Source organism: Lepidochelys olivacea (genome assembly GCF_965140295.1).
Source record: "Lepidochelys olivacea isolate rLepOli2 genome assembly, chromosome: 13".
NCBI lineage: Eukaryota > Metazoa > Chordata > Testudines > Cheloniidae > Lepidochelys > Lepidochelys olivacea.
In genome coordinates, this window is record NC_140423.1 from 32,620,506 (window position 1) to 32,644,504 (window position 23,999).

Consider the following 23,999-nt stretch of genomic DNA (forward strand, 5'->3'; position numbering starts at 1 on the left):
ACTATTACAACAATGCTCAGTGCATCATGAGCCTTCTGAAGACACCTGACATGACAAACTTTGCATTGGATACCACACAATCATATTATAAGGATGACCATGGGGGTGTAAGGTGTTCCTACGAGGTACAGAACATCACAATGGTTGTCACATTCAGTGGGTTTGGGAAGTGCCCAGATACTAGCTTCCCAAAGACAATAACCAGGGGGATAGCCAAAGCCCGGGAGGGCAGATATGAAAAAACCATCAACAGCCATTGTTCAGCAGGGAGCTACAATACAATGACTCACTTGAACAAGGCCACACCAGGGGAAGTGCTCATCCTTGCCTGGTGACTCAGCAATGCCCACCAGACATGCCTGGACTTGTGTTCTCCAAGCACATGGACTAAGGGTATAAAACAGAACATAGTGGTCCCATGCTTTGTCCTTTCTCTTCTCCTCCACCTACACTTAAGGCAACGAGAATGCTGGAGTTGAAGAGACTGGTTCCTGGACTAAGAGGGAAAAGCCTGTGTATAAAAGACTGTAACCAACCTGCAATATCCAGTGGGGTGAGAAAAACTGCTTAATCTAGATGTTGCCCAGTCCAATAGGGTTGAGAGTTTAGACTGCATGCTCATATTTTATTTTATTTTGGTAACTATGCTAACTTTTTGCCTATCACTTATGATCACTTAAAATCCATCTTTTGTAATCAATAAACTTATTCTAATGTTTGTCCTTACCAGGGAGTTTGCCTGAAGTGGTTGGTAAATCTGCTCCGGTTACAAAGGCTGGTATATATCCACTTTCCACTGATGAAGTGGTGAACCAATTAATAAATTTGCATTGCTCAAGGAAAGGTCTTGAGCAGTGCAAGACAGGATATTCCCGAGGTACAAGGCTGGGAATTGAGGGAATCTGGCTGGTGCCTTTGTCTATGTGATTTGTGAGTGGCTCTGGGAGCATTCCATGCAATCTAGCTGGCTGTGGGGCTGCACGTGCTGTTGTGCTGAGTGATAACAGCGCCTGGAGGGGTTTGCTGCTTGTCACCAGTAAAGCATTGTGAGGGACAACCCAGATTTGTGAGTGAAGGGAACATAGAGGTCCCACAGTCCCAGGGTGCACCCCGGGGATCCCATCACAAGCAGTTTCCCTAAGTTTGTCCCAGTGGCTTGCCTGTCTGCCTAGCTTTGGCTGGAGTCCCGGGGCGCCGCACTTCCTACGGCTGCCAATGGCACTGGGTTCCCAGCAGGGTCAGGGACGGCCTGCCCTGAGCGGGTGGATTAATGCTCCCAGCTCTGGTTTTCTGGTGGGGCAGAGCAGCTGGATCCAGATGCTGGGTCGGCTGGCTAGGTCCAGGAGGAGCCCCAGAGAGCAGGGAACACGTGGGGTGCAGGTTGCAGACACAGGGCAGGGTTTAGCAGGTCGTTTTAGCTGTGGATCCGTGTGGATCCCTGACAACCCCTCAGTGGTCTCTGCTCCACCAGGAGAATGAGCAGCCAGACCCGGAAAATCTGCCCCTGCTCACCCGAGGGGCAGTGCGGGGTAATTTGATGCTTGGAAAATAATCCCTGGCTGAGATCTCCAAAGCACCTTGGCCATTTGGACGTATGATTCCCATTCAGATAACTGGGAACTGGGTGTCCAGCCCCCCTGCAGCTCAGGAACCTCCAGCCCTACGTGGAGCGAGAACGCAGTTGTATTGTAATGGGACAGGGAAGCAGCACCTAGGAGTGGGCCAAACCCCCACCTATGAGCCCAGGAGCTGGGTGGGGGCAGGCAGAATCCAGGCTCTTTCTAGGTCGCCAGACAGAAAGCTCCATTAAGGTGAAGTTCAAGGTGAGGGGAGGTGCCTGTCCGTGCGGGGTAAGAAATATCCCATGGCTGGTGCCAGGATCCCCATAGCATGTGTTGCAAACCCCAGAGACTCCCTGTCACTGTGACACTGAAAAGAAATATTTCAGGTTTCAGAGTAGCAGCCGTGTTTGTCTGTATCCGCAAAAAGAAAAGGAGGACTTGTAGACTTTGTTAGTCTCTAAGGTGCCACAAGTACTGCTTTTCTTTTTGAAAAGAAATACAAACCCATTCAGCCAGGAAATGCAGAGCATGGCCCCCAAATGCCCTTAACTCTGCCCGGGGCCAGCACAGGATCTTACGATTTAGACAGAGGTGCCCATCTCCCACTTCCAGCTCTGATGTTCCATGTTCAGGCTCCCCTGGCATTCTCCAAACCCCACTCAGCTGCTGCTGAGCCCTGTGAGCTCCCTGTCAGGTCCCTACAGCACCTCCATTTCTGCCCCAGGCCCTGCACCTCCGGCGGGTGCCCAGGCTCTCAGCCCCACGTCCGGCCTGAGGGGGAGGCTCCAAGCAGCTGTTGCGATGCTGGATCCAGTGGTTGTGCTTTGATCTCCAGCTATCTCCTTATGGCTCGTATTCCAAGGCTTCGAGCGCTCGCCCTGGTTCAGCTCCCTGCCCTGCCCTGCCAGCTGGGGAGACAGGCCGGGAGTGTGGGCCTCTCACCTGGCTGCAGCACCCGCACCCAGAGCTCCGGGTTAACCCGGCGGAGGCTCCAACTGGAGCTGTTTCACTCTGGAACAATAATTCACTCGTCAGGGGACGGGTTCTTGCTCTCCTGCCACTGGGGAGCTCTGGGGCACCAGGCTCCAGTGTCCCTGACTCACTTTCTGGCGCAACGGCTCCTCTTAGCCATTCCCTATGGCAGCTCCCGGGGACACCCGCAGCTCATTCCACCACTGCTTTCCCCTGAGCCTTTCTGGCTCCCCACTCTGGATTTGCCAGCTCAGACTCCCTCCTCCCAGGCAGGTAGTAACCACAGACTCCACTCCATAGCTCCAGACACGCCTCCCTTGGCCCCGGGAGTGATTGCAGCTCCTGGGCTTTCCACAGGCCCCTGCTGTTCCCGGCCAGCTGAGCTGTGAGAGTGGGGAGTTGACCCGAGTGTGAACAACACTGCCTGAGATTGCAGAGAGCCTGAGCCCATTGCTCCAAGAGGCGGGTCATGAATTCCAAAGAGATGGTAAGTCTTACTGGGGGTTGGGAAGGGAGCATTTGCCAATGAGTCTGAAATGAAATGTGTCAGAAATAGCAACAAACAAATAAAAAAACAATACAAATCCATTTTATTCCTTAGGGTTTTGTTTCACATTGTGTCTGACAAATGACAGCTGAGGGATAATGAGGCCAGGGCGGCCTGGGGATCGACACTGTGATTTTTAGTGTCAGCAAACAGATTTCTGAGGGGAAACTGGGTGCATTTGCTGCCCATCCAGGGCCGGGATTTGGGTCCCCTGGGTGTGCGTGTCTGGCAGGTCGGACCCTCCTTGGGGAAGGCAGCATGGCTGGGATGGACAGCGGGCATGCCAGTGAAATAGCCCCCAGAGGGCAGCAAAGGGTCAGGAAGGCGCAGTTTGGAGACACCCCCAGCCCCAATTCAGTGTGTGTGTGTGTGGGCAGTTTGCAGACATGCCCTAGCACAGTGGTTCTCAACCCGGGGTACAGCTGCCCCTGGGGTTACACAGGGGTCTTCCAGGGGTACCTCAGCTCCTCTAGAGATTTGCCCAATTTTACAACAGGTGACATAAAAAGCACTAGCGCAGTCCCTACAAATGGACATTTCATGCAGCCAATGCCTTGTTTATTCTGCTCTATACACTGGACACTGAAATGTCGGTGCGAGATTTATATTCCAGTCGACTTATTTTCTGATTGTCTGGCAAAAGGGAACAGCTCAGCCATTGGGGAGTCACAGGGTTTTGGGGCACGTTTGCATTTTTATGTCTGATTTTGCAAGCAAGTGGTTTTTAAGTGAGGTGAAATTTGGGGGTACGCCAGACACACCAGACTCCTGAAAGGGGGTACAGTCGCTATCTGGAAAGGCTGAGCGCCACTGCACCAGCACAAGGGGGGCTGTGTGGCGTGAAGGGTTTGCAGACGGTCCCTGGCTCCCAGTGGGTGGGAGGAACTTTGCGGACGTCCCCTGGTTTGCAGTACTGAGGGCGGGGAGTTTGCAGACGCGCCCTGGCGGGGGACGGAGCTAGTTTCCCTTCCAGCTGACTCAGGGCTTCGCTGTCCGGTGACCGAGGGGGAAAGTAGCGCTGCTGCAGATCGGGCCCGTGGGATCAGGCTCCCCAGAGCACCCCCTCCTGGGGTCCATGGCTCGCCCTGGTCCTGCCTCCTGGGTCCAGGGGCCCCTTCCATCTTCTCTGGGTCCTGACCCCCTCCCTTGTCCAGGGGTCCCCCCTGATCCCCAGACCCCGATCTGGGCCCATCCCGCTCATATGGGGCTTTGCCCCTGCAGCGTCTTCCCTCCCTGGGTGTGGGGGCCCTGTGTGCTGGGGCAGTTTGGGGGGGTTGGAGGGAGGTGACCCCTAAACCTTCCTGGTTCCAACTCACCCTCCCACCTTTCTGTTCCTTTTTGTACTTCTCCCTGCATGGATCTCCTGGCGCCCATCCCAGTGGCACCTGTCCTGCTCCCCATGGCTCCTGGGGGCTGTTGAGGGGCTGTTCCCCACTCAGACCTCACCCCGCCGTACAGCGACTCGGGCGCTCTGCCAGAAGCAGCTGCAGCAGCCAGAGCTGCAGCCGGTGGCTTGCTGTAGCTTCCACACTGACTCCCTTTCTCCGGTCTGGGAACTAGGCGTCAGAGTTAAATCCCAGCGACAAACAACCAGCCCTGCTTCCCCGGCAGAGCCTTTCCCGGGGCTTCCGCCATTTCCCGGTCTGTGGTGCTTACCCTGGAGTGGGTGAAGAGGTGCCTGGCTCCCGGCTGTGAATACCTGCTCCGTTGGGACACGGCAGCAGTGCATGCCCTGCTGTGGCACCGGCCCGGGGCTAGCGGTGGCAGGCAGATGAGGTCGCACTGGAGGGAAGGCGCACTAGCCATTGGCACAGCTCACCTGGGGCTGTGGTGGATCCTCTGTGGCGGCCAGTGTTTGATGCGGGACGGATGGGGCTGGGCCTCAGTTTCCCCAGGAGTTTGTTCCAGGCCCTGCGGGTTACCCAGGTGATCCCAATGTTCCCGTCTGTCCTTGGAGCTGAGAATTCTCCAGCTGGCCCAGCGGCGGTGAGACAATATGGGGCCCCAAGAACGGGGTCTGGAGCAGTGTTCCCTCTAATTTTTTACGTGCATGCATGGAATGAATTTTGTTATGTGCAGCAATATGGAGGTGACGTGTGGTGGGGGTGGGGCCCAGGAATTTGGAGTGGGGGAGGGGGGTCAGGGCTGGGGTAGAGGGTTGGGGTGTGCGCTCTGGCTGGGGGTGTAGGTTCTGGGGTGGGGCCGGGGATGAGGAATTTGGGTGAGGGAGGGGGCTCAGGGCTGGGGCAGAGGGTTGGGTATGGGATGGGGTGAGGGCTCTGGCTAGGGGTGTGGGCTCCAGGGTGGGGCTGAGGATGAGGGGCTTGGGGTGCAGACTGCCCCGGGGAGAGAGGACTCCCCCTAGCCCTCTCTCCCCGCAGGAGCTCGGGACCAGGCCAGGGGAGAGGCGCCTCTCTGCTGCAGCTCCGGCAGGGTGGGACTGGGCTGCGGGAGGGGTGCTTCTCCCCACCTACGCGGCCCTCGGTAGCCAGCTGCACAGCCATGCAGCTTAGAGGGAATTTAAGTCTGGAGCCCCTCTTGGTCATGGCAGCTCTGGCATGCCTCCCCCCCCCCAGCACCCTCAGATCCCTGCTCTGTAAACCCCTTCTGTTCTTTGCAGGGCAATACCCTAGCTGGGTGAACAACTCCCCAGTGACCCACTCGGGTTCCCTGCAGCCCGGCACTGCTCCAGCCCCCCCCCAAGGGCTGGGGATAGAACCCAGAAGTCCTGGTTCCATGCCCCCTCTACCCCCGCTTAACCCACTAGTACCCACTCCCCGCCCAGAGCCAGGGATAGAACCCAGGAGTCCTGACTCCCAGCCTCTCCCTACTCTAACCACTAGCCCCTCCCCTGTGCTCTGACCGAACCCCCACCCCTCCTTCCATCTGTCTGTCTGTCCATACATCCCTATACACTGCCCTCTACACTTCTCCACCCACCCCCATTGCTGGCTGGAACTGTGTGTGGGGAGGGGGGCCCTGGGAGGAGCCATCACTGTGATCTCTGAGCTAGGCCCTGTGAGCCTGTGGGACTCCCTGCCACAGGATTTGGCTGAGCAGGGGGGTGGGGTTGGGGTCTCAGAGCCATTGCTGTGGGGTCGGGGTACCCCGTGCCTGTCAGTTTTCCTAGGAATCCTGTATCTCACCCCGCTTCCCCTGCACAGATCCCCTGACCCCGGAGCCAAGATGACTCAGTGCAGCCTCCTGACCGGCTCCAACAAGCCGGGTAATTCAGGGCTGGGGGGCAGGGGTGGGGCTGCGAGGGGGAGGGCAGCCCCATGGCTGACCCGGCCCCTCCCCTGGTGCCCATGGGGTATGTGGGGGGCTCGTAGATGACACCCCTCTCCCCTGGCACCCATGCAGGGGTCCCTGGCTGACATCCCCCTCCTCCAGTGCCCATGGGGGTCTGTGGGGTCCTGTAGCTGACCCGCTGTCCCCCCAGCGCCCATGGCGGGACCCCGGCTGATGACCCTGTTCCCCCCAGTGCCTCTGCACAGCGGCTCGGTGACGGTGCTGATCTGAGGCTTCGTGGCTGACGTGGGCTGCGAGCTGCCCTACAGGAATGAGGAGCCAGGGCCCGTGGAGGCTGTGTTCGTATTCCCCGTGGACACTGTGGCGGCCGTCTACGCCTTCCAGGCCCGCCTGGTGGAAGCCTGTATCCAGGCCCAGCTCCGTGGAAAAAAACCAGGTACCAGGGGGCAAGTGTCCCGGGGGGGGGGGAGAGGGCGCTCGTGGGAGGAACTGGGGGGGGATCTTGGGATGACCCATCTCTCCAGCGGGCGCAGGGGCTGTACGGGAATGTGATGGCTGGGGGATGGCAGGGGGATGTCGGGGTAACCACGTCTCTCCCTGCAGGAGCTGTATGGGGTGCTAGGGCTGATGGGGGTGGATTCTCAGAGCGCTGCTGGGGGAATCGGGGCAAGCGAGGGTTGGGGGACAGGCCTGGGGGGTCTCGGCGGAGCTGGAGGTGAGAGGGTGGGGTGTCAACAGGTGGACACTGGGGCTCACTGCAGGTTTGGGAGGGCAGGGGCTGGGGGTGAGGGCAGGGGCTGGGGGCGAGGGATCTAAGGGAAGGGCGGGGGGAGGGACAGAAGAGTGGGGGAGGGGCTCTGGGGAAGTCGGGGTCACGGGGTGGCTGGGGAGGGTGGGGGATCTGGGGGGAGGGCGGTGTGGGGGGAAGGGACAGAGCAGTGGGGTGGGGCTCTGGGGCAGTCAGGGGGCGCTGAGTGGCTAGGGACTGTGGGGGACCTAGGAGGAAGGAAGTGCGGAGGGAGGGACAGGGCTGGGGCGCTGGGGGTGGTGGGGGATCTACAGGGAGGGCAGTGTAGGGGAGGGATGGGGTGGGGCTCTGGGGCTGTTGGGTGGTGCTGAGGGGCTGTGGATGGTGGGGGATCTGTGGGGAGGGTGGAGTGGGGAGAGGGACGGGGTGGGGCTGGGACTCTGGGGCAGTTGGGGGTTACTGGAGGGGCTGGGGGCACTGGGGGATCTACGGGGAGGGCGGTGTGCGGGAGGGACATGGATAGGGCTCTGGGGCAGTCGGGGGACTGAGGGCTCTCGCAGGCTCACAGGGCTCAACCCCATATCTGCCCCTTTTGGGGCTGGCCCCATCTCCCCGCAGGCTCCCTGATGGGCGACCTGGCTGTGATGGTGACCCTGCTGCCCAGCCTGCCTGAGGCGGTGCTGGGCCAGAGCCCTGCCGGGGAGTTCATCTTCCTGCTGGACCGCTCCGGCAGCATGGAGTGCCCCATGGACGGCCAAGACCGCTCCCCCCAGCGCATCGACAGCGCCAAGGTACGGCCAGGTGGGAGGCCGCGCGCGATGAGCCCTGTCATGAATATAAAGGGAAGGGTAGCCACCTTTCTGTAGACAGTGCTATAAAATCGCTCCTGGCCAGAGGCAAAGTCCTTTCACCTGTAAAGGGTTAAGAAGCTAAGGTAACCTCGCTGGCACCTGACCAAAATGACCAATGAGGAGACAAGATACTTTCAAATCACCCCTCTTGTGAGACTCCCTAAATCCAGGGCAGAACAACAGGATCTTCTTCCCCCTGGATCCCCTCCCTGTCCTAGGCCAACTCCCTGTCTCTTTAAGGAGCAGCTGCTGATATCCCGCCTCCCCACAGCCCATGGCTGCTTAGCCTTCCTGGCTTTGTCTGCTGTGCCCACTCCTCGCACAGCTGGGCTCCATCTGCCAGCAGGGCCCCGTCAAGCCCTGGGTTCCCTCCAGGGCAGCATCTAAAGGTAATTGGCCCCTCCCAGCCCACATTAACCCCCTCAGGGCTTGTGCAGGGGGGACATCCTATCACACCCCCCCTTTGCAGTTTTCATTGGTTGGGGCAAAAAACCAAACTGACTTCCAGCCTGAGCATTAAGTGTCTGGAGAGGCTGGGATGATGGGTCTGCCTACAATAGCATGTCACCGATCTGTGACTGCTAGCAGCAAATATCTCCCACCGGCGGGTGACGGGGCACTAGCTGGGGAGGGCTCTGAGTCACTACTGAGATTCTCTCCTGGGGTCTGGCTAGTGGATCTCGCCCACATACTCAGGGTCTACCTGATCGCCATATTTGGGGTTGGGAAGGAATTTTCCCCTGGGTCAGATTTGCAGAGACCCTGGGTTGTTTTCTGCTTTCTCTGCAGCATGGGGCATGGGTCACTTGCCAGTTTGAACTAGGGTAAATGGTGGATTCTCTATAATCTGAAGTATTTAAATCGTGAGCTGAGGATGTCAGTAACTCAGCCAGAGGTTTGGGAGTGAGTGGGTGAGGGTCTGTGACCTGCGATGTGCAGGTCAGACTAGACAATCACGCTGGTCCCTTCTGGCCTCAAAGTCTATGAGTCTAAGTGACCTCATTGTTCTCTGATTGAGGGGGGAAACTGAGGCAGCCCACAGCAGAGCCACACTCAGCTGCAATGGGGTGCTCAAGGAGGCGATGGTGCCCTTCTATACACCCTGGATCAATTGCATTTGAAACCCATTAATTTCACTAACGCTTTGGTTAGGTCAAAAATAATCATTCATAAAAACGCCCCAGAAAGCCTGCTTCAGTCTGTGCTTGTTAAAACCATCCCTGTTAAGAGCAGGTTAGACATGCCTGGCAGGGATGGTCTAGAGAATACTTAGTCCTGCCTGAGTGCAGGGGACTGGACTAGATACCTCTTGAGGTCCCTTCCAGTCCGACACTTCTATGCTTCTATTAGCCAAGCACCTTCTAAAAAGGACTCTCTCCAGTTAGCCTTGCAGCATCTGTGGCCATACAGAGACCTACAGGAGGAGACATACTGGTCATTAGAGCGTCACATGCCCGAATGAGCACTCCAGGAGGGGTTCAGCCCAGCTCGGAGCTGGGCCCTGCCTGGAGAGCTCTCCAGGGCTTACAGGCCAGCGGCAGACATCAAGATAAGTGGTCCCTCCGAGGGCAATTAGCCTGGCGACGCTGCTGGGAAATGCAGGGCTCAGGGGTGGTCTCGTGGGGGCTGATTAGAAGAGAAAGTCAGAGGCACTAATCAAAGTTAGACAGGGGACAGGACGGGTCTGTTCCTACAGCAAACAGCCTCAATGGGTAAAGTGACAGGGGTCAAGCCGCTCGCTCCCAGGGCCTGGGACAGGTGATGGGGCCTTCGTACATTCCAGCAGGCTCCCAGGGAGCAGGGGAACCTTAGCAGCGGGGAATACAGTGAAACAGACAGATGAACAAGGCTCACTTTCCCATGCAGGTAGCAAAGGCAGCATGGCCCAGTGAGCAAAAGGCAATTCTGGGTTTCGAGGCCTCAGTGATTGATGGGCACTGCTGTCCTGCCCACTGCCCACAGTCCCCAGCTCTGCCCAGGTCCTCGGTCCTAAACCACAGTCCCCTTCTCTTCCACCCCAGGGCTCACACATGCACACAGCTAGGCTGGTGCCCCTCAATCCTGACCTAAGCTCCCTGTAAGCTACACAGCCATGCAGAAGCCTATTTAGCGCCACACGGGGGCTCAGGGAACCCGCCCCACCTAGCCTGGTCCCCAGCCTGCTGCGGGAGGGGCACCACTCCCCCGGCCTCAACTCAGCCTGTGGCCCGGACCTGTTGCGGCCGGGGCGGCGCAGCCCAGACCCAGGTGCGGCTCTCCCCGGGCCTGGATCTTCTGGGGCTGGTGGAGGGATGCTTATCCTGTAGCCCCAGAGGTCCTGTGGCAGGGAGATGGCCTTTCCCCCTCAGCCTTGGTGCTGCTGTGGAGAGTACTAGGGGGAGTCCCCTCTCAACGCCACAGCTCCTGAGCACCCTTCTGCACCCCAAACCCCCCAGAGCCTGCACCCCCAGCCAGAGCCCTCTTCCCCTGTCCCAGCCCTGAGCCCCTCATCCCTGGCCCCACCCCAGAGCCCAAACCCCCAGCCGGAGCCCTCTTCCCCTGCCCCAGCCCTGAGCTCCTCATCCCCGGCCCCACCCCAGAGCCCGCATCCCCAGCCGCAGCCCTCTTCCCCTGCCCCAGCCCTGAGCCCCTCATCCCCGGCCCCACCCCAGAGCGACCTGAACATGCTGGTATTTCCATCGAGTTCTGCGTACCAGCAGCCCAGTCCCAGGCCAGAACTGAGTCGTCTTCATACATCATCCCCCCCACGCCCCCCCACAGAGAGCAGGTGCCGTGGACACAGGGATTCAACCACACACTGAGCAGGTCTCGTTTCCTCCCGCAGGGGACAACAAAACACACACACAAATACACAGCAGATCCCATAGCCTCCAGCAGGGGGAACTGTCACGGAGTCCCCGGGCGATGCTCTGGATCGGCTCCCCACGAAGCCAGGCAGGACTCTGGGGGAGCCTCCTCTCTGTGAGCAGCCCGTCTGCAGGACACACAGCTCCCACAGCTTCCACCTTCCTGGGTCTGACCTCGGAGCATCCAGCATCCTCTGCCCCTCCGTGCGCTTCCCCCAGCGAGTCCGCCCAGGCAGTTTCCTGGGGAAGCCAGAGGGTCCTGCCCCCCAACTTCGCAGTCAGACGTGACTCTCAGCCAGCCAGTAAAACAGAGGTTTATTAGATGACAGGAACATGGTCTAAAACAGAGCTTGTAGGTGCAGAGAACAGGACCCCTCAGCCGGGTCCATTTTGGGGGGCAGTGAGCCAGACAACCACGTCTGCCCTTCACTCCCTGTCCCCAGCCAGCCCCAAACTGACTCACCCTCCGGCCCCCCCTCCTCTGGGCTTTGTCCCTTTCCCGGGCCAGGAGGTCACCGGATTCCTTTGTTCTCCAACCCTTCAGCTCTCACCTTGCAGGCGGGAAGGGCCAGGCCATTAGTTGCCAGGAAACAGGGTGTCGGCCATTCTCTGTGTCCAGACCCCTGTACACACCTGCCCTCTAGGGCTCTGCAATGATCATACACCCTTACCCCACCACCTAGATACTTAAGAACTGCATAGGGGAAACTGAGGCACCCCCACACTATTGGGAGGAAACATTAAGAACAGTCCCGCTTCGTCACAGGAACAGCCTCACATTGTGTCCGGGATCTGCCGGATTGGTGCTGTGCCCCCAGCTTTGGAGCAGCTCCTTGCAGAACCCCCTTAGATGGGCTGGACCCCCAGGCCTCACCGCCTCTTGGACTGACCCTCAAGGGCTCCAGCCCTCCCGCCTCTCCCCGTGAGCTCCATGGGGTGAGGCCAGCGGAGCTGGAGCCCAGGGAGAGCCATGGCCGTTCGGCAGGGACCAGGATTTGCAGCAACACTCAAGCAGCGCACACGAAACAGCCGGGCCTGTTCGTCCCTCGGGCACAGGGTAATATTATTATGACCCTGCACTTATGGCACTTTGCACGTTGGCAGAGAGAAATGAAAGCGAAAGCAGCGTCGGTTCGGGTCAGCCCGGGGCCCACCCCAGCTGGAGCAGCGCCCTGTGTTCTGGCTGTGTCTGTCTGACCTCCATAGTCTGTTCCCAGGAGAGAGAGAGAGATCCCAGCAGCCACCTCTTCCCCCCAGCTCCCACTTCCCCAGTCCTTCCTTCTCCAGCTGGGGTCTTTGCTCTGCTTCCCGGCTGAGATGGCTGGGGAGATCCAGGCGGCTCTGGCCCTGGCATCAGGTCACTGAGGGCCTTGTTCACGTGGGTCGGTTCTAGCCAGTTCCTTAACAACTCTTTGTTCCCCCGAGACAGGGAGGTGTCACCCACACCTGTGTCTTTTAGCCTTTCCTGAAAACACAGAGTCCTTTCCCCCTGCTGGGCAACCACGCAGCAAATGGGGAAACTGAGGCACACAGCAGGGTCATAATAATATTACCCTCAAAATCCCCCCTTCCTCACATACACACAGTTATATAGCACCAACAACTGTCTTCATAGTGTGAATCAGACTTAGCCCCAGTGACTTAACCGGGGCGGATGCTGCTATACATCAGGGCATGTGAGACTGGCTTTGTCTCCAGAAGTCAGTTTCTAACCTTGATCTCACTGGCGTAAGTTTGGCAAAGGAGAAGAATTCATAATAACGACAGTTTGGAGCATGTGATGGGGATCCAGAGATCTTCATTGCAATCCTGGAGCTGCCCCAGCTTCCTTTGCGCCCTCAACCCAATCCCTTTGGCAAAAGTTTTCAAACTCAGGTGCCCTAAGGTAGCCAGGAAAAGCCCTGTTAATTGGAGTGGACAGATATCTCAGGCCTGCCCAGCAAGCCTGAAAAAAACAGGCTAAAACCAGACATTAAAGTGAATGTTTCCAAACTGCCTAAGGGATTTGGATGCCCAGGTCCTATTCCTCTCTAGGGGAGTTAGGCAGCTAACTTCCTTAGACACTGGTGAAAATTCCACAAGGCCCTTGAATACCTTTAAAAACCTGTCCCTGGACAATGGGATTAGGCGCTTCAGAAAGTGTGACCCAGCCCTGCTCTGTGCCTCAGTTTCGCCACATGGGGCTGAGGTCTATGGATGGGCTGGATGAGAGCTATGACCAGCATTCAGAAAGCAGCTTTTTAGGAGCTCAGGCTACATTTTATGGGAATTGTGTGTCCAAATCCCCTAGTCAGGACTTGGAAAATCTCAACCTTAAACGCTGTGGGACAGATCTTCAGGTGGTGTCTGTCAGCTGTCAGGCCATTGGGGTCACTGGGCCAGATCCCCAGTTGGCGTGACTCGGTTGTAGCTCCATTGGAGTCACCTCATCCCTGCGTGTGCTCACCTACAGTGATCAGAAGCATTTACCTTCCTAGACAGTGGGTGCAAAACCTGTCCCCGCTGAGATCTAAGGCCGAACTCCCGTAAGCCCCATCTCACCAGGACTGGCACCTGTGTGCATTAGCTGCTGGTGAATTAACAATACAAAGGCAAATCTGTGCGGGAGCCTAGCACCCTGCAAATTGATCTGATCAGCCCTTCGTGTGTAACCGTATGGACTGACAAATGGGAGGGAAGCCTCTGGAAGCGAACCGGTAACCAGCGAGGATAGAGAACAAGGCTGATGTCGGTGAAATTCTGGTTGCTTCATGTGGTCAGCAGAGGGCAGCAACGGCTAAGGAATGAGGCAGAAGCCGCATTATAGGTGCTGGCCGGGAGGAGACGATTCATCGGTCTCTTCTGGCCTTGGTTTATGTGACCATTGTCACGGAGTGTGGGGGAGTCTGGGGCCTGCACCCCTCTTCCTGGGATTTACCGGGACTCTCAGCCAGCCAGTAAAACGGAAGGTTTATTGGACAATAGAAACATAGTCTAAAACAGAGCTTGTGGGTACAAGCAGGACCCCTCAGTCAAGTCTTTCTGGGGGGCAGGGCGCTTAGACCCCAGCCCTGGGGTTCCCTGCGTTCCAGCACCAAACTGAAACCAGCCCCCCGCCCCCAGCAGGCTCCCTCCTGCAGCCTTTGTCCAGTTCCCCCGGCAGAGGTGTGACCTCCCCCTCCCTGTCCTGGCTCAGGTGACAGGCTCTCAGGTCTCCCATCCCCAGTGAAACTCCCCTGCCACATTCCCAGGTCAACGCTCCCCCCTCCCTGCTGCGTCACAACCATCTCCTCGGCCCTCCTGTGTCACACAAGCCCAGCACTAATCTCACCCTGGGCTGTGTTAACAGGAGGGTCATATGCAGACACGGGAGGGAATTGTCCCGCTCCACTCGGCACTGGTGAGGCCCCAGCTGCAGTCCTGGGTGCCACATTTGAAGCAAGACATGGATAAATTGGAGAGTCTAGAGGAGAGCAGCAAAAGTGAGCAAAGGTTTAGAAAACCTGACCTAGGAGGAAAGGTTAAGAAAACCAGGGCCTGTTTCGTCTTGAGAACAGAAGTCTGAGGGGCGACCGGATAACAGCCTGCAAATGCCTTAGGGGGGGTTCTAAAGAGGACGGGAATCGATTGTTCCCCATGTCCCCTGAAGGCAGGACAAGCCGTCATGAGCTGAATCTGCAGCAAGGCAGAATGAGGTGAGGACTCTCAGGGGAGTGAAGCTCTGGAACAGGCTCCCCAGGGAGGCTGTGGAATCCCTGTCACTGGAGGGCTTTAAGAACAGGCTGGACAAATGCCTCTCGGGGCTGGTCTAGGTTCCCCCTGCCTGACTCACGGATGAATGATCTATTGCAAGAGGAGACGTGAACATTTGACAAGTGACATTTCTTGTTCAGAACCATTTCTGGGTCCGTAATTGACTCAGCACAACCAGCATTCCGGGCCCGGGCCCTAGGCTGCTGCGAAGGGGGGTGGGGCAGAGCCCGAGTCCAGCTGAGACACGGGTCCGAGTCCTGTTGTTTCCGGAGTCTGCGCAGTGCAGGGTGGATGAATTAGCACAGCCAGGAGAGCCAGGTCCAGCAAGCATAAACCCAGGCTTCCCATGCAGTGCGGACGCTCAGGCACTTGGAAGCCCCTCGTCTCCAAGCCGGGGTTTCCGCTGCCATCCAGACACGTCGCCACAGACAGGGCTCCAGAGAAGTTCCGTGCCCTCGGGGAGGGGGGGTCGTACAGACTGGGCCAGGCTGACTTTCCCAGAACCGAGGAACCAAAGAAAGGCCTTTGGCTCTGAAAGGACGAGCGGGAACTGGCTCGGACCCATCACACGGCCAGGACTTTCTGTCACGGGGCCTGCGCCTTGGCGGAAGGGTGGGAAAGACTCTGGCCCACTAGGGCCCTATAAGACTGAGGGGGACTCCTGCTTTGCTCAGTGTGTTTACATCTGTTTAATGTCTGTGACGCTTTTACCACAGGAGAAGCCAGGAGTCCTGAGTCCAGGGCCACCCTGCTCAAGCCACTAGGCCATCTCTTCCTCCAGGAACCAGAGCAGAACCCGGGAACACCGTGGGCCAGGCCCCTGCTCTAGTCCCTACCGCCCAAAGCCACCCCAGGGCCAAGCAGAGCAGCTAGGAACCGGGGACCGGATGGGCACAGAGGGGGCGTTACATGCTGGGGTGTTCAGACATTACTAGCTGTGGTGCACTACGGGAGGCCGCGTACATGAGTACAGACAGTCGTACGAGTTGCTTGAGTTATTCTGCGTGTGGATTTTCTCTCTCTATCTGAAGAACGTAGACAGGGCCTGCCTTGAAGGCCACTGAAGTTGGCTGGAAATGGGGATTTCCAAAGGAGCCTACGGGGACTAGGCAACCAGCTTCCGCCGACAGAGTTTATCTGAAGGCCACTGAAAAGACTCGGGCTGAAATTCTGCACCCGCTGGAGTGGAAGGCAAAAGGCCCTTTGGTTTCAATGGGGACAGGATGTCATCACTGGCATTTAAGTCCCACTGTTCATAGCGGGTGGTCAGAATTAGGATCTCTGAGTTCCATCTGCCCTTTGGGGGGAATCTCAGCCAAAGGGCTGCGTTCCTTCCCAGTGCTGGCTCAACGCAGTCGATCAGTTACCCGGTTTCCTGATCCTTCCCCAGAGCCTCCGTGCAGTGCGGGGCATGGGGCGGCGACAGGACCCGGGGGCTGTGCATTACGTTGGCTGAGTTGCCTTCTCAGACATGGAAAGGCTAAACTAGGGACATGACCAACCACAGAGTCACGTGGTGAGAGCAGTTCGACGGGGGTCGAGGCTGGTTAACACGAAGAGGGAAAACTGTTTGCTTCTTCGCTATTTTTCTGCAGTTCCTCGATAAACATAATGCTTCCTCCCCAGGGAATTAAAGAGCTGAGGTCTTCCAGCGTTTGCTTGAGCCCCAGTACGTCCTGAGAAGGGCCCGATGCTGCCCAAGGTGGACCGTCAAGATGGATGGCCAGGTTTTAAGCAGTTCTTCCTTTGGTAGAGAATTCAGCAGCTGGTGAATGGGGACGGATTGACAACACACAGCACGTGACAAGCGTCCTCTATCTGCTGCCCACTTCCACCTGTCAGCCTTCCCCACTGAATCGCATCTGCCAACCGAACACAGTTCAGCTGGAACATGTCTGACCAGCTCTAATTTGGACAGAGAGCAAATCAATTATGCGTGCAAATCCCTGGGCTACGGTTCATGTTCCCGACTGTCTATCGAAGAGAAATCTGCCATTATGACCAAAGGAGGTTGTTTTTGGACATGCAAAGATCCTGTCAGTCTGTCTGTCACATAGCTGAAGTCTGTGTAGATGGGACTAGGTTTACACTCAATGGCTTGTGCAGGGTGAGGTCAGTGCAGCCACCTATGGGGTGGGGTGCAGGGGCTGTTAATAGAGGGACCCCTCAGTCATTTGGAAAAAGCGAAGAAATTTGTGACATTGACACTGGCGATCCAGAGGACTCCCCCACAATGCTGAGAGGAGGTGGCAGCTGTGAGCAGCATGGGGCTTACTGAACACTGGGTCAGCGTGTGGTGGAGCTGGGGGGCAGCCATGGCTCCTCTTCAGCCAGCAGGAGCCGGATGCATCCGAATTGGTGGCAGTGGGATCCCAGCTGGGGATTAGCTCCGGGTTGGGCACAGGCCGGCCAGGTGGGTCTGCACCCAGTGCTCCCTGCTGGCCCCTGGGGCTTCCCAGTTTGTGGCCCAGGGTAGCTTGGGGGGTGGGAATGGGGATCCCAGTTTGGGGGGGCTCAGAGCCTGAAGACAACAGGGCCAATGCTGCACCCCAGCAGGGCATTGGCGGCTTCCAGGCACTCGCTCAGCCAGGGTCCTGAAACAAGTGGGGGAGGGTCAGGGGGGAGACATCAGCCAGGGAAACGGGACGGGGGGGGACACCAGCCGAGGAATGGGGTAGTGAGGGTTGGGGGGGAGACACCAGCCCAGGAAACAGGGGGGGTGTTTCAGGGGGGAGACACAAGCTAAAGGAACAGGGCCGGGCCTGGGGGCAAAGGGCAGAGAGCATACAGAGCGTGGGGGACTGGCACGGGGGACAGGGGAGTAAAGATGCTGGGGGCTGGGCATGGAGACCCCGGATGGGGATTGACACAGGGAGATGCTGGGGATAGGGGCTCTCGAGGGCTGGGCTGTGGGGCCCTGGGGAGCAGGTTTGGGGCTCTGGGCTGTGGGGTTTCCATACCCCTGACCCCCTAGCCCCATCACACCTGCTCACCCCTGCACCCAGCCCACAGCCTTTGCCTCCAGCAGCTCCCACTCGTCGCGCTGCCCCGTGGCCCAGCCGTGCAGCCAGACCACGGCCAGCACCGTGGCCCAGATGCCAGGGGGCACGTCCGGGGGTGGGGGGGGGAGAGAAACAGCCTGAGACAGTGCCTGGCCTGAGGACCCCTCCTGCCCCCCTGAATGCTGCCCCTTCCCCCTGCCCTGTGGACCCCCCTGCACCCCTGAGTGCTGCCCCCCATCCCTCCACCCTGGGGACCCCCCCAGTGTTGTCCTCATCCCCCTGCCCTGGGAACCCCCCAATCGAGCGCTCTCTCCTCAGACTCAGCGGGTTCCCAGCTCTAGCACCGTGGACCCCCTACCCAGATGCCCAGTGCCATGCCCAGGGGATAGGGAGACAGCCTCAGAGAGGGCCTGGCCTGGGCCTCCCCATGTCCACCATGCCCAGCTCTGGGGCCTCTTGATCCAATGCTCCAACCCCCTGTTTGTGGGTTCCCGGCCCCCTGCTCTGGGCCCATCTCACCCACTGGGCTCCAGGTTCAAAGGTCATTTGATCCAGTTGCCCTCAGACCCCTCCCCCCAGCCTGGGTCACCCCCAGTCTCATCTGGGAGCAGAGAACAGGCTCAACTCATGGCACCTGAGCCCCATCTCTCTCCTCCTCTCCTCTGTCCCTGTCCCCTCCCACACTCACCTGACTGGGCATCCTCCCCCGGTGTCGGTCTAACTCACCCCCAGCATGGTGGCCAGCCAGGGGTCCAGGTCCCATGAGCCGTCGACATTCTGCAGAGACACCAGCCTCAGCAGGGAAGACTCCTCTGGTGCCCGCTCTAGGGAGAGATGTGGGAAGATGGGGCTGGGACATGGTTACAGAAGAGTGACATGGCCTGTCCAGGCTGAGGGACAGCCTACAACCTTAACTGTGAGCCTCCGTGCATCCTTACCTCTGCCTCATCCATGGGCGTCCTTTACGTGCTTCTCAGCACCCTTAACTCTGCCCCTTCCTGCACCCATGGGATGACAATTAATTTGCAGTTGGAATTGGGAAACAAACTCCCTTGGGCCCCTGTGAATGTCCCAGCCCCCGCTATTAATCCCACTACCCCAGGGTATTTCTCAAACACAATCTGACCCCGGGACCATCCCACACTACAGCCTGTGAAACAACCTATGTCCGGGGAAACACACAAGCATCTAAGGGTGTAGGGGAGACGGGATGTTACAGAGTCTATACGATATTATAGCCATACCTGGGCCAGGGTTGTGGGGCAGAGTTAAGCTTACCTGGGCTACAGCAACTTTGTATTTCCAGACTCTTCCAATTTAGGTTTTAAGGGTAGCCTTAACTTTAAAATTTCTGCCTTTCGTGGGCTTCTTCATTTAGAAACCAGACTGTACCGACCACAATCTGTGCCCCTGAACTCACCTGTACAAACATCCAAGCCTGGGCCCAGCTTCACAAGGTATTTTTGTCTGGGAGTTTAGCTGTGTGTCCATTTCAGAGAAAACTGCTCAGCGACATTTCTGTTACTAAAAAATGACTGATTTCCCCCCTACACCCTGCCCAGTTTCCCTCCCCCTCTTCCTGACCCCCCCAGCTCAGCGATATAAACTCACAACCCAAATTCCAGTTTCACAGAGTTTTTTGCCTGGAAGTTTCGTTATTTTTTATTTATTTTGTTGCAAGATAATTTGCTTCACAACACTTAAAAAACCCAGCTGTGGATTCCACCTCCCCCAGCGTCTGTTTTGCCCAGGAAGTTCCTTCACTTTCTGTGTAGTTGTTAAACACTTGCCCAGCTCCGGGACCGTCAGGACACGTCTGTCTCAGACCCAAGGAAGCGTCATCCTGGTTTTTGCCATCTGCCCCGAGTCCTGACTCCCAACCCCGTCTCCCAAATCACCTTCCTGGGGTGCGGTCTCCGGGGGGGCACCGTGTTTGCAGGACTTCCTGCCCTTGCATCGGGGGCCTCCCTGGATGAGCTCTGGGAGGCAGCAGAACCAGGACAGGCACTTCTGAGGGAGGCGAGGGCTGGTGCTGGACTTTGGGAACTTCTCGCTGTCACGGAGTCCCCGGGCGATGCTCTGGATCTGCTCCCCACGAAGCCAGGCAGGACTCTGGGGGAGCCTCCTCTCTGCGAGCAGCCCATCTGCAGGACACACAGCTCCCACAGCTTCCACCTTCCTGGGTCTGACCTTGGAGCATCCAGCATCCTCTGCCCCTCCGTGCGCTTCCCCCAGCGAGTCCACCCAGGCAGGGTCCTGGGGAAGCCAGAGGATCCTGCCCCCCAACGCCGCAGACAGACGTGACTCTTAGCCAGCTAGTAAAACAGAGGTTTGTTAGATGACAGGAACATGGTCTAAAACAGAGCTTGTAGGTGCAGAGAACAGGACCCCTCAGCCGGGTCCATTTTGGGGGGCAGTGAGCCAGACAACCAAGTCTGCACTTCACTCCATGTCCCCAGCCAGCCCCAAAGTGACTCACCCTCCGGCCCCCCTTCCTCTGGGCTTTGTCCCTTTCCCGGGCCAGGAGGTCACTTGATTCCTTTGTTCTCCAACCCTTTAGCTCTCACCTTGCGGGGGGGTGGGGGTGGGAGGGGAGGGGGGAAGGTCCCAGGCCATCAATTGCCAGGAGACAGAGTGTCGGCCATTTGTGTACACTGGCCCTTTGCTCTGCAACAATACACCCCCTTATCCCACCACCTAGAGACTTAAGAAATGCATAGGGGAAACTGAGGCACCCCTACAGTATTCAAACGAAACTTTAAGAACAGTCCCACTTCTTCACACTCGCGCAAGGTGAAGGAGATGCAGCGTTGGTTGCCTTTGGCCAGGCGAACAACTCCGGTGAAGGCGCACGGCGCAATGTACAGCAAATGGCCTGCCATCAAATCGAACTCTAGGGACCAGATGGTCAGAGAGATGGACAGACAGGTGGACATGCAGACAGACAGAGACAAGCTAAGGGATGGAAGCAAAATCCTCCCCCCGCTCCCCCCGGCACCTAGAGCCAACACGCCACTGGGACCCCTCCTGCCTGCCCCCAGCTGGGACCCCACCCACACCCAGCCCCATCCTCCTCTCCCCTTAGCTCCCTCAGAGTCAGAATCCCCCCCAGCCCTTTCCCCCCGGGCTGGGACCCCCTGGATACAGCTGCTCCCTGCAGCTTCCTCCTAGCTGGGACCCCTCTTCCAGCCCCAGGGGATGTGGGGGGTGGGTGCTGCGCCCCATGGATGAGGGCAGGACCCTGGGGGATGAGAGGCCCCTGCTAGCCAGGCTTGCTCATGCCAGAAATATGCCTGCCCCCCGGTCCCTGCTTCTGTCTAGGTCAGTCTGCCTGTCTCATGGGGTCTGTTTGTCTGTCTCCATCTTCCCATCTGGGTTCATCTGTCTGATTCTCAGTCTCTGCCCCTGTCTGTTTGGGTCTCTGATTCTGGGTCTGTCCGTACGTCCGCCTGTCCACCCCACAGGCCCCGCTCTCCCAGCTGGCAGGAGCCAGGCCCCGCAGGCTGCCCCCCATCTCACCGGGCCAGCGCCCGCTGCTCTCCTCCTGCCCTGGGGCTGGGAGCACTGGGTTCACCCTCGGGGGCAGGGAGGGTCCAGCAGAGCCACACAGTAGCTGGGGCAAGGAGGGGGGAAAGGGACATTAGCCCATATCCATGATGTCTCCCCATGCATCCAGCTCCCACCCCCCCAACATGGGGATCACCCTTGCTGGGATCCCTCCCGCAATTCCCCTGCCAGTGCCAGGTTCCACACACACACACACCCCAGCCCCAGGTTCCCCTCCCACCCGAGCCCCCTCCCCCCCACCCCGATGCCAGGATCCCCGACCCCTCTGGGGTTACCTGCCAGCGGGATGTCCCGTCTCACCAGCGGCCACTGCACCGGCTGCCCCCACTCCGTGTCCATCCCCATGTAGGCTGTGAGGGAGCAGACGACCCCCGAGCTCAGGCCGGTCTCCAGCGCCCGGCGCCGGTCCCCCTCCGACCCGGCCCCCACGGCCCCCTCCAGCTCCAGCAGCAGCGACTTGGATGCCAGCCGGTGAACGGGCAGCCTGTGCTGGGGACAGACAGTCATGGGGTGAGCCCCAGACACCTGGGTTTCAGCCACGCAGGGAGGGGAGCAGGGGTTAGTGGGATAGTGTATTGGAGTGGGGGGGAGGGAGCCAGGACTCCTGGGTTCTATCCTGGCTCTGGAGGGGAGTGGGATCTAGTGGTTACAGCAGGGGGACTGGGAACCAGGACTCCTGCTTCCCTCTGTGAGCTGAGGTAGGTCCCCTCCTGTTCCTGTCCTGTTGGGGGTGGGGATGTGGGGAGCAGGAACCAGCTACCTGGGGGTGATGGGGGCCGGGGGAGTGTTGCTGTCACCTGTCTCCATCTTGTGGCTGTAGGGGGAACCGCAGCGTCTCCCTTGTAGGTCTGGTCCTGGACGCGGTACTGCAGGGTGACGCCCCCCACGGCAGTGTCTGGGGGCTGCAGGCAGAGAAAGGGAGTCAGAGGTGGAGTGCGAGGGGGGAGAAGATGCCTGGGGACCCCCCAGACCCAGGTTACAAAACCAAGGGGGTAAATATGCCCAACTAACAGCAGCTGGGGGGGCTGCCTAGTCAGCCTACTGGCCACCAGTAGGGTCCGGAGTTAACGATCCTGACTGAGATCAACTCAGTTGGGGTAGCACAGAGACCCCCAGCCCAAAGGCCATCATTACAGATCAGAGTTACCACACAGGAGGGGGTGGGAGGTTCCAGAATCAGTCACTGACCCCGAGTCCTGGGGGCGCCCTCGGAGGGGGGCCGGGGCCTCACTCTCTCACCTGGGGCTGCCTGCGGAGCTAGACGTAGATGAGGCACCGCTGCCCAGGGAAGATCACGTCAGGGCCCCGGCCCAGCAACGCCGCCTCCATCCCGGGGGGGCAGATCCCAGCTCAGCAAGATCCTGGTCATGGCCGGCTGCAGGGCCTGCGGCAGAGACTGTCACACTGGGGCCAGGAGGCTTGGGTCCGATCCCTGGTCTTGGAGAGGAGTGGGGGCTGGTGGGTTAGAGCAGGGTCGCGGAGGAGCCCAGACTCCTGGGTTCTCTCCCATCTCTGGGAGGGGAGTGGAGTCTAGGGGTTAGAGCCAGGGGGCTGGGAGCCAGGACTCCTGGGTTCTCTCCTGGCTTTGGAAGGGGAGTGGGGTCTGGAGGGTTAGAGCAGGAGGGGGAGGGGGGAGCCTGGACTTCTGGGTTCTCACCTGGGGCTGCATGCGGTCCTGGCCTGTGATTAATTCAGCGCTGCTCCCTGCTGCCCGGGCAATGCCTTTGATCAGAGCCGTGGAGGCCCCAGCCCTGATGCCAAAGGAGAAGCACCTGCAGGGTGGCAGAGTCCAGGGGGGTCAGAGCAGTTGATGAGGGGCCAGTAGGGCTGGAGGACGGGGCTGGGGGGGCAGGGTTGGGGTTTGCTTGGGGGAACAGTTGGGGGGCCAGTGGGGGCAGGGTTGGAAGAGCACTGGGGGGGCAGGTGCTCCATTACCTGTGGGCCTCCCAGTGGCGCTACACCTTGGTGATGACGTCCTCGGTGTTCCCCACCTCCCCGTCCGTGAAAACAAACAGCTGGCAGGCGAAAGACGCTGTCAGAGCCAGGGACCCCAAATCCCCCTGGAGACACCCCCTCCCCCTGGGAATGGGGACAGCCCCCCAAGAGCCTGCCCCACTGACCCCCCTCCCAAAGACCCCCAGCCCCATGAGACCCCCCCATAGCTTAGGTCCATAGGGGGAGTATGGGGGCTGGCTTGAGGGTGGAACACGATGGGTTGGGCCTGTCTCGGGGGGCTGTCATGGCGGCTGGGGCTGCCACGGAGGGGGCATGAAGAGCTGGGGCTGCCAAGGGGGGGCAGGACTGAGGCTGCCATGGGGGGGTGAGGGGAGGGCAAAGAGCTGTCTTGGGAGGGACAGGGGCAAGGGGCTGCCATGGGGGGCAGGGGAGCAAGGGGCTGCCACAGGGGGGAGAGGGGCAAGGGACTACAGCTGTCATGGGGGTGGGGTGGGGTGAGGGCAAGGGGCTGGGGCCAGACGAGATGATCAGGACGGTTTGATCAGGTGTGATTTGGCCATCCTGATTTCACTCCTGCATGCCCGAGCAATATCTTTATACTCTTCCCTGGTCATTTGTCCAATCTTCCACTTCTTGTAAGCTTCTTTTTTGTGTTTAAGATCAGCAAGGATTTCACTGTTAAGCCAAGCTGCCATATTTACTATTCTTTCTACACATCGGGATGGTTTGTCCCTGTAACCTCACTAAGGATTCTTTAAAATACAGCCAGCTCTCCTGGACTCCTTTCCCCCTCATGTTATTCTCCCAGGGGATCCTGCCCATCAGTTTCCTGAGGGAGTCAAAGTCTGCTTTTCTGAAGTCCAGGGTCACTGCCTCCCAGGTTCCCATCCACTTTAGCTTCTGCTACTAATTCTTCCCGGTTTGTAAGCAGCAGGTCACATAGTTACTTGCAATGTACCAAGAA

General features: G+C 58.7%; 1 long non-coding RNA gene across 2 annotated transcripts; it reads left to right on the forward strand.

Annotated features, from left to right (window-relative positions):
• The first annotated feature begins 4,064 nt into the window (after positions 1-4,064).
• LOC311529592 lies at positions 4,065-17,012 on the forward strand. 2 transcript variants are annotated; one of them, XR_014713844.1, is made up of 5 exons: positions 4,065-5,067; positions 6,246-6,307; positions 6,566-6,769; positions 7,700-7,872; positions 16,137-17,012. It is a non-coding gene; the product is annotated as an uncharacterized lncRNA (long non-coding RNA). The 2 variants fall into 2 exon arrangements; XR_014713845.1 differs by lacking the exon at positions 4,065-5,067 and having other exon boundaries at positions 5,418-6,307.
• Positions 17,013-23,999: the final 6,987 nt, after the last annotated feature.